Raw genomic sequence first — 10,927 nt, forward strand, 5'->3', positions numbered from 1 at the left:
ATGTCCTCTGCTAGCGATCAGAAGTTGTTTTGTGGAGTTTGCTCAGTGTTCAAATGTTCTTTCGATGAATTTGTAGGGGAGAGAGGGGTCTCCCCGTCCTATTCCTCCACCATCTTAGCTCCTCCCCGCGTTAAAGCATAATAAAACCCAGGATATATGATGATTGAAAGAATGAGTAAATAGATGAATGATTGGCTGAATACATAAGTGTAACATTTCTTTATCATTTCATAGGATAATCAATATCCATTATTGACCATTATGTACAGTCAAAATAGTAAAGGTGTTTGCAGAGAATGTTGTGTTTTTCCACCTGATGGAAAGAACATACAGACAAGATCTCAATAAAAGGATTATGTTAATGGATTGATGCAAAGGTCTTGATAGGAAAAATGTGCAAGCTTTCTCACAGAGCAGATTATGTTAATGGATTGATGCAAAAGTCCTGATAGGAAAAATGTGCAAGCTTTCTCACAGAGCAAGGTTTGAGCGGTATAGCTCTGAACCGTAACTCTGGAGTCCCAGAGTGAGGTTAGGACAAAGGTTTCTCATCTTAGGTAGATATTCAAAGTGATTTTCCATCTCAGGTATGAGTGATGAAACATTTAACATAGCTAAAATGAGCTCATGAGTCTTTTCCAGTCATTTTTAAATTAATATGATCCCTTTATCTCTTTAACACCAGTGTCTGGAGAAATTATCGTTGCTGGTCTTGGACTGTTTGCTCTAAGGTCTGTTCTGTTCCTCCTGCTGCTCTCCACCGCTGTGGAAATTTCAGCTCAGCACTACACACATTCCTCCTTCCCCCTGCCTGCCTACTAGGTGCAGCCAAGATACGAGGCACTGGATGAAAACTGTGAGTGAGGAGGAAGGGACAATTTGAGGTCTCTGCATCCTGTGCTCCTCACGTAGGGTCTGGGAGGAGGTGCATCTCTGTCGCTCCAACTCCCTCAACAGAGGCCTGTGAGGCATCACTTTCTGCTTGAGGCCCAGGCCTCTGGACGTCAGTACCAGCATCTTTATCAGTTTCAGCATTAGTATCAGTCTCTTGTTTCTGTGTAGCCTAGGATGTTGTTTCTTACTGCAATTACTTAGCCCCCAGGGTTAATGCATGAGCCCCTGTCTTTGATCTCTCCTTGTATCACTTGTACAAATTTATTATGTTTAAACAAACTGGTGGTTTCTGTTTCTATTACTGATGGCAATGGGATATCAACTCTAGAATGTTTTTCCTAGTATCTCTTTCCTTGGAAAGGTGCTTTCCCTACTCAGCATTGTTATTTGAATGGAATTCTTTTACTTCATCAATATGATCCTATTCCCTGACCACTGTTTTTATGCCCAATAGTCTCATGTTGCACTGAATATGGTGCTCACTCTTGGCCCATTTGACTGATGCAGGGACTGATTCCAGTCCCTGATCAAATGCAAATTATGAATTCCTCTCTGATATATTTGCACTAGGAGAGGCCCCAATGTCTCCACTAATACATAAAATGCAGAATATATCAAGTTCTATTTTCTTCCACTTAAAATATTTAATTTTTTTCATTGTGGTGAAATATATACAACATAATGTTTACGTTTTATCTACTTATAGAGTACAATTCAGTGGAATTAAGTATATGCACATAGTTGTTGCAAGCATCACTGCCGTCTGTCTCTCAGCCTTTTTCATTTTTTTAAACTGAAACTGTGTATCTAATAAACAAGTCTCCATTTCCTTCTCATCAATTTCCTGGTAATCACTAGTAACTTTTCTGTTTCTATGAACTTTACTCTGAATACCTCATATAAATGGTGTTATACAGTACTTTATGTGATAGGTTTATTTCACTTAGCATGTTTTCAGGTTAATGTATGTTGTAATGTGTTAGAATTTCCTTCCTTTTTAAGGTTAAATATTATTTCATGGCAAAAATATTCTGCATTTTATTTTTATTTAAAAATTAAAAAAATTTATACAACTTTTATGGTTACAATTCATTTACAGTTATTACAAATTAATGGCTATATTCTCTGGGTTGTAGCTTATTTTACATCCAATATTTTGTACCTTCCCTGCTCCCACCCTTCTATTGTCCCTCCCCCTCCTGCAGTAACCACTAGTTTGTTCTCTATATCTGTGTCTGCTTCTCTCTTGTTATATTCACTAGCTTGTTGTATTTTTTAGATTTCACATGTCACTGATATCATGTAGTATATTTCTCTGGCTTATTTTATTTAGCATAATGCCATCCAGTTCCATCCATATTGCTGTAAATAGAAAATTTTCATTCCTTTTTATAACTGAGTAGTAGTCCATGGTGCATATATGCCATATCTTCCTTATCCATTCATCTGTTAATGGATACGCAGGTTGCTTCCATACTTTGGTGATTGCAAATAATGTTCCTATGAATATTGGGATGCATGTATCTTTTCAACTTAGTGTTTCTTCTCTTGCTCTTTTTTTTTTGAATATATTCCTGGGAGTGGAATTGCTGAGTCATATGATAGTTCTACTTTCAGATCTTTGAGTCACCTCCATACTCTTTCACTATGGCTGCACAGATTTATATTTCCACCAAGAGTGTACCCAGGATTCCCCTTTTCTTCACATTGTCTACAGCATTAGGTTACTTGTGTTCTTTTTGATGATAACCATTCTGACCGGTGTGGGGTGATAGGTAACCCATTTTATTTACCCATTAATAAAGTTGATGGATAATTGGGTTGTTTCTACTTTTTGGTTACACCATCTTCTCCCGTTCACACATAGCATTTACCAAGATAGATGGAAACAGTGGCAGACTATATTTTCTTGGGTTCCAAAATCACTGCAGCTGGTGACTGCAGCCACGAAATTAAAAGACACTTCTCCTGGAAAGAAAACCTATGACCAATCTAGACAGAATATTAAAAAGCAGAGATGTTACTTTTCCAACAAAGGTTCATATTGTCAAAGCTATGGTCTTTCCAGTAGTCGTGTATGGATGTGAGAGTTGGATCATAAAGAAAGCTGAGTGCCAAAGAGTTGATGCTTTTGAACAGTGGTGTTGGAGAAGACTCTTGAGAGTCCCTTGGATGGCAAGGAGATCCAACCAGTTAATCCTAAATGAAATCAGTCCTGAATATTCATTGGAAGAAATGATGCTGAAGCTCCAATACTTTGACCACCTGATGGGAAGAGCAGACTCATTGGAAAAGACCCCGATGCTGCAAAAGGCAGGAGGAGAAGGGGACAACAGAGGATGAGATGGTTGGATGGCATCACTGACTTGATGGACATGAGTTTGAGCAAACTCTGGGAGATGGTAAAGGACAGGGAAGCCTGGCATGCTGCAGTCCATCGTTCACAAAGAGTTGGACATGACTGAGTGACTGAACGACAACAACAAGACCACATTATGGATGGTAAAACACAGCTTAACAGTTGAAAAGAATAGAAATGTTACAACGCGTGTCTCAGATCATGGTGGAATTAAACTAGAAACTAATAACAGAATGATATCTGGAAAGTCCTAAAATATCTGGATACTAAACAAGGGACATCTACATTATATATGAGTCGAACAAGTCTCAATGGAAATTTTAAAATGTATGAATTGAAATGAAAATACAACTTATCAAAATTGGCAAAATGTAGTGAAAGTTGAAAGAGACTTGTAAGTTTTTTCTTTTGCCATATGTAATCTTATGAAGACTATAGACTAACAGCTGTCTGGGTGTTTTAAAAATTCATCTGAGTGGATAAATTATCCACTTTGTTGCAATTAGTCTTATCAGACTCTGGTAGTTGCATTTGAGGTTTCTACATTTCCCAAAAGTCCCAGAGAGGAAAGAAGCCTAAACCTTGAGTGGCTGTATAGCATTTAAGGGCTAGAATGGGAAGGGGGATGTCTGACATGGGTGGATTGGGGGTTGAACGCAGGAAAGGGAACACTGATAGAGCTCAGGATAGAAGTCTCCTAGATGAAAGGGAACATATTAGTACATTAGGTCTTGGAAAAGTCAGTACCCTTTCCATTTGGCTTTTTAACAGCCAGAATGAAAGTGTTGCATGGGATAGAAATAGGAACCAGAAGTCCCTTATCTAATAATCTTTGAATTATTGGGGAGAGTCCCTCAGATCCATCTAACGCTAAATTACATTGGGGACTCTTGAGGAGGAGCATGAAGAGATCTACCTCTGCTTATCCTAGCATTCTATGATGGGGTTCTACACCACATAGATGCCAATATCAGCAGAGTTTCTTGTCTACAATGAGGTGAAACTCTGTCCACTAATTGGCTTTAGTCCTCTGCAAAATAGGTATGCAGTTGAAGAGGACAGAGAAGATTAGGGAAGTTGGGCAAAGCCGTTGGGGAAGGAGGTGTGAAGGAAGTGAATGGGAGACTCGTGAAATAAGTCCTTCGGAGTCTCAGTGAGGTTTAACATCCAAATTCACAAAGTTATTGGGGTAGTTGATCTAAAAGAAAATTGTATGGAAACTGGAGGGGTCTTATAAAGATATTGAGGGTCTGACAATTATGAAGCAAATTGTCAAAGCCCACTACTGGCAGTTTGTTAATTTTGAAGGGGCCAGAAAAAGAAAGTGTTAAGAGTGAAATGTGTCACTCCAATATCTATGATATTGTGATTGGGCGCCAATCACATGATTGTGAAATGTGATTGTGAAATAATCACATGATTGGGTGCCATTCAACTCATAAGGGTAACATCATCTTGTGAATTTAGCGGGAATTAAGGGCATGGAATGTCTGCTTTCTCAGAGCTGAGTTAGTATTTCTCCTGTGAAGAGGGTTTTGAGTTCTTTTCTTTCCATCTGAAGACTGGACATTCCCAAACTCAATAGAGTTTTTCTTTGCAATACCAGCAAGCACCCTGGTCAGTGGAGGCTCCTATTGTGGGGTTTTGTCTTCATTTAACTTTTTCTAATTGCTTCAATAAATAAAGTCATATGATTTGATTATGCATTTTCTGCTTTTTAAGAATTGTTGCCCTCATAGTGCTAGGCTAATATCTGAAGTTCAGACATCTTAGTATTTTAACAATAGCCATTTTTTGAGGGGGTAATGTCATGAAGCGTGAGTCTTAGTTCATTCAGAAAGCTGTGAGTAGAGCCAAGGCTGCTTGGTAACTGAGTTCAAGTCCTGAATGCTCTTTCTAAGTAATGTCTAATTGATGATTATAATTTGTCAGTTTCTCCTTTAGTTGTTTTCAAGTTGAATACATGACCAATCAATTTTAACAGGATAAAACTCACATTGTCTACTAATGATTTTTCTTTGGCTTTTTTACCCCCTGACTGGACTCTGTAGTGGTTTGAGATCTCTTAAGGTTTTCCAAGATAGTAGTTCCTTTAGCTTTCCAAAACTAAAGAAAGACATCTCCACAAATAAGTGGATAAGTTGATATAAGTTTGAGGATCTCAGAGAGTAAGCACCCAACAACTCCTGAATTGTTAAATAAATTTCTCCCTTTACTTTGGGGACTTGGTGGATTTTAGTTGTGAAATTCAATCGAAGACCAAGGTTTAAATGTTACTTTCTATGTTCGGTTTTGATTGTGAGTAAGTGGTGGGAGTGTCTTGAGCATCATCCACAGAAAGTGGAGATTCAATACTTTTATCTCAGAGGTTAACTGAAAGGCAGAAGAGCATTTTAAGAGCAGAAGGTAAAGGAACAGTGGAGAGGGGAATATGGAGACACTGGAGGATGGAGTGTAGACGACAGTGTTTTGGGAAGGCCAAGAAGGGTCTCAGGTCTGAATGAAAGATCTTGGAATCTTTTTATTACTGGGATTCTCTAAGTTAAAAGTAGTCAGCAGGGATTCAAGATGGGGGTGTGAAATGAGAAGCTCTCACGCTTTAGATCATTGATGTCTGAATTTCTAATGCAGTTTCAAGATTATACACAGACTGTTAAGAATAAAAAATCTATCCTTACTGTGCTATCATCTGAAGCACTGAGATAGGAGTTGAGCTCAGTAACTGATCTGTAATCAATCAGTCAGGAATGAAGAAAAAATTTTATTAATGGGTATACAACTGAAGTCCTAGGTGAAAGTCCTGCAGAGTACAATGGTGAATCTGATGCAGCAACAGACTGTAATAGAAACAGTGTACTAACACTTCTTAAAATGGCAAGGAAGTCTTCCCTCCAGATTTTTGCAAAAGGGGTCAAAGCTGTTGCAATAAAGAAGAAATATTGAGCTCTGATACAAATATAGTAAAGTCAGTTGGGAATATATAGCTGACAAGCAGAGTTAGAGGGTCAGTGGATGAGAAATTACTGAAGGTGGCACAGTGGTAAAGACTCTGCCTGCCAACACAGGAGACGAAGGGGATGTGGGTTTGATCCCTGGGTTGGAAACATCCCCTGGAGTAGGAAATGGCAAATTCACTTCAGTGTTCTTGCCTGGGAAATTCCGTGAACAGAGGAGCCTGGTGGGCTACAGTCCATGGGGTCGCAAAGAGTTAGACACGACTCAGCACGAAGATTGGAGAAGGAAATGACAACCCACTCCAGCATTCTTGCCTGGAGAATCCCAGGGACGGGGGAGCCTTGGTGGGCTGCTGTCGCACAGAGTTGGACACGACTGAAGCGACTTAGCAGCAGCAGCAGCATGAAGACAGGCAGATAAGGATAAGGAAATTCTTGCTAAACTGGCTTAATAGGACTCCTGCTAAAGACAGACCAACGGCTTAGATACTGAGTCTTAGTAAGTTCAGGTGCTATAATAAAAATACTATAGACCAGGTGGTTTAAACAACAGAAATTACTTTTAAGTAGTTCTATAGACTGGGAAGTACAGGATCAATGTGCTAGTGGATCTTGTCTCTGGTGGTTTGTAGATAACTGTTTTCTTATTGTATCTTCATGTGGCAGAGAGCACAGAGAGATCCTATGTTTCACTATCTTTTTATTAGGACTGAAGTCCGTTCATGAAGGTTCTACTTTATGATCTAATTATTTTCAAAAATCCCCATTTCCAAATACTATCACATTAGGAATTTTGGCTTTAACATATGAATTTTGGGGGAACACAAACATGATGTCCATAGCATTCTATCACTGGCCCCACCAAATGCATGTCCTTTACATATGCAAAATACATTCACTTTATCCTGATAGGCACAAAATTAAAATTCTTAGTACATTCCAGCACCAGCTCTAAAACATAATGTCCAAAGTCTCACATAAGTATTTTCTATATCAGATATGGATGAGGCTAGCAGTAGGAATCATCCTGGGGCAAAATTCTCTAGCTGTGAACCCGTGAACCCAGACAAGTTGCATGCTTCCAAGATACAATGGTGGGGCACAGAAAAATAGTATAACGATATACAATCCATCCCCACAGGGAAAATTAGGAGAGAAAGGAGGAAGGTGTGAGGGTCCTAAGCAAGTCTAAATTCTTAGCAAGGCAAGCTCTATTAGATCTTAAGGCAGGACAATAATCCTCTTTTTTTTTCAATGCACTGCCTTCTATATTTATTGGGGCAGAATTCTGCCCCAGGACTCACTGAGTCATTGGCCCTGCCTCCACAGTTTTGCCTGGTGGGGGTTGTGTGGGTGAGGCTCTCCCTGGCAGGGGTCATGTGCCTGTGGCTCTGTGGGGTGGAGGTCATATGCCACAGATTCTCTGCTGGGCATTTTCCTTTCCCCTTGAAATAAAAATAAAGGCATTCCCATACTCCTAAACCACATGTCCATGAGCTCTGTGCCTATGGTGGGAGTGGCAGCCCTGATGATCTCTGAATTGTATTTCGGGTTCTTCTTCCGTTGTCTTGAAGAAGAGTGCTTATTAGCTGACAAAGAGCTCTATGGTCCAGTTCTCTTGAATCTAAGAAGTCCAACAGTCTTTCTTCATTTTATCCCACTTTGTCTGTTTCCTGTAGTTCCAGCTGGCAGTGTTTCTGTGGGTATAGTCCCATCTCTGTTCTTGCCTTGTGTTGAGATGGCTGATTAAATTCATGCTTCACACCATACTGATTTCCTTATCAAATGGTCCTGCCACCACAACTTTACTGCGCTCTTCTGACTATACTTCCTTATTTGTTATAATGTGGTCAGCCTGAGTGAGAGTTTTCAAAATCTTTACATTCTGGTTCCTCTTTCCTTAACATTTACAACTTCATTATTGTGCTCGCTTTGGCAGCACATATACTACAACTTCATTATTTTCTGTCTTCTCACATTTCAGTATAAGCAGTTAGGAGGAACACTTTTCTTAGAAATTTTCTCTCTCTCTCAACACTTTTCTTAGAAATCTCCTCAACTAAATTTCTAGTTTCAACTATTTTCTACCAAATATTAGAATATGAAGAAATTGGGGCAGGTTCTTTGTCACTTTATAAAAAGAATTATCTTTCCTTCAGCTTAAAAAAACACATTCCTCAGTTCCATCTGAGTTCTCACCAGAATCACCCTTCTAGTTCTCTTCATGGCAGTATAGGCTTTTTCTTGCATCTTCTGCAAAACTCTTTCAGCCTCTAGCCATTACCTAGTTCCAAAGCTGCTTCCACATTTTAAGGTGTTTGTTAAACTTTAGCACCTCAGTTGTTGATACCAAATTCTGTCTTGGAAGGATACAAACATTTAGTCCATAACATCAAGAGTGGGTGATGAGGAATTTAATCATAAATCAAGGGTGGGGGAATCTCAATAAATTAACTCAGCAGGATTCTTACTAAAGTTGGGCTAGGAAAGGACAAGGATTAAGGTCAAGTTCTACTTGAGGGGAAACTGAACTCGGAGGAAGCCTCAAGAGGGCATCTTTGTCTCTGGAGGAGGAGCTATGTGGCTAAGAAGCAGATCAGGTGCAAAGGAAGAGAAATTGATTGAGGTAGTGAAACATCATAAAAAGTAATTCAGGGTGAAGAATAGGTTGGTAATGGAACGAATGGAACAAGATGTCTTACTGATATGGAATCAAACGTAGTAGCTAGGGAAAGAGAAATGAGACAGTGGCCATATTTGAAGATACAATGTCAGAGAATTTTCCAGAACTTTAAAAATCATCCATATGTAAATGCAAGATTAAACCAAGTGGAAAAAATGGTAAATCTACACCTGGGAAATCAGAGTGAAATTATGGCATGCAAATGAGACTGTCTGAAGAATATTTACAGAAGAAGAACATATTTAGTTCACAGCAAGACAGAGTGAAAGCTGACTTCTCAGCACCATCAGTGGAAGCGAAATGATAGTGCAAGAAAGAAAGTGCAAGGTAAAGAAAAAGATAGTTGTTAACCTAGATATATGCAGGAAAAAAACATTCAAAAATGGGTACAAAATTCATATCTTGTCGGGAGCCGGCAAGAGAAACCCCGCCCGTGACCAGGTCTGGGTTCAAGTAGCTGGCACGCAAGGGCGTCCAGACCTCCAGGACCGCCCCACACGCAAAGGCGTCCGGACCTCCGGGGGTTTCTCTTGACTGCCCCACCATCCACTCCCAGGCCTTCGTCCTTTCATCTTCTGATGCTTGGTGTTCTTCTATGTTTCCTAAAAACTAGTCTGACTGTTACCTAAAATCCCTCCTTGAAACATTTGCATGGTAGCAACAGTCCCTGGGGGCACATGGGTCCCAATAAACAGGCCTATCTATCCCATAAGCAAAAGTAGATAGAGTCCATTACGAGATTGAGAAGATTCCTTAGGGTGTGATCAGGAAGGAATTCAGGAGACCCCCGACCCTTAGGATTACATACCAGAGCTAAATCTGCCCGGGGCTGAGCTTCCCAAGATAAGGTTTGTAGATGGCTTTTCACAGTTGACTAGCTGCTGCCATTGAATTGTTTAAAAGTTATGTGTAGGTATTGACTGTTCTGGAAAGTTATTTATGATGTAACCCATGATTGTGCACCTGGTACAATCTTATCATTCCCCCCTCCTTAAACCTCTTGAAAGGACTATTGGTTTTAGGGTATATAAGCAATAATGTAAAAGAATAAAGTAGTCTTGATCCTGCACTCAACCAGAACTCGACTTTCTCTTCTTCCCTGACGCCGCTCATCTGAAGGGAACCCCTGGACTCCGCCGGGGCTGGACCCCGGCAATATCTGGTGGAGAGTTTACTATGAGAACATCAACTCTAATTGAAATTCTAAATATTTCACTTTAAGCAGAAGTAAAAAGATCCAAGAGGCAGGAAGTCTGAAATGCAAAAGCAAATAAAAATCTAAGACAGCAGTAGAATGTGAAACAATCAATAAATGGATGACTGAATGAAACAATCATAATAATATATGCTAGGACTAAAAAATGAGAGGATAGAATTAACTAAAAAATGAGAGGATAGAATTAACATAAAATAGGAAGATTGGGGCTACAGATCAGGTGTTCTAAAGTCTTTGAATTATTCTGGAAGAGAGTGAAGGTGAATAATTTTAAGTTTGATGATTTAAGCATGAATTTTTTTCACTTATCTCATAATCAGATAAAGAACAGAGAAGGCTTTTAATTTCTGTACTGTGAAATATAAAAGTGACTTTTATACATCTCAGTAATTCAGAAAATAAAAGACAGAAATATCGGAGAAGTTAGAAAATATCTTAAAAACTTGATCAACATGCAACTCTGTTTATAATAGCCAGGACATGGAAGCAACTAGATGTCCATCAGCAGATGAATGGATAAGAAAGCTATGGTACATAGCTTGCACAATGGAATATTACTCAGCCATTAAAAAGAATACATCTGAATCAGTTCTAATGAGGTGGATGAAACTGGAGCCTATTATACAGAGTGAAATAAGTCAGAAAGAAAAACACCAATAAAGTATCAGTTTAGTTCAGTTCAGTCGCTCAGCCGTGTCCAACTCTTTGCGACCCCATGAATCCCAGCATGCCAGGCCTCCCTGTCCATTGCCAACTCCTAGAGTTTACCCAAACTCCTGTCCATCGAGTCAGTGATGCCATCCAGCCATCTCATCCTCTAT

The sequence above is a fragment of the Odocoileus virginianus genome, chromosome 5, assembly GCF_023699985.2.
Source record: "Odocoileus virginianus isolate 20LAN1187 ecotype Illinois chromosome 5, Ovbor_1.2, whole genome shotgun sequence".
Classification (NCBI taxonomy): domain Eukaryota; kingdom Metazoa; phylum Chordata; class Mammalia; order Artiodactyla; family Cervidae; genus Odocoileus; species Odocoileus virginianus.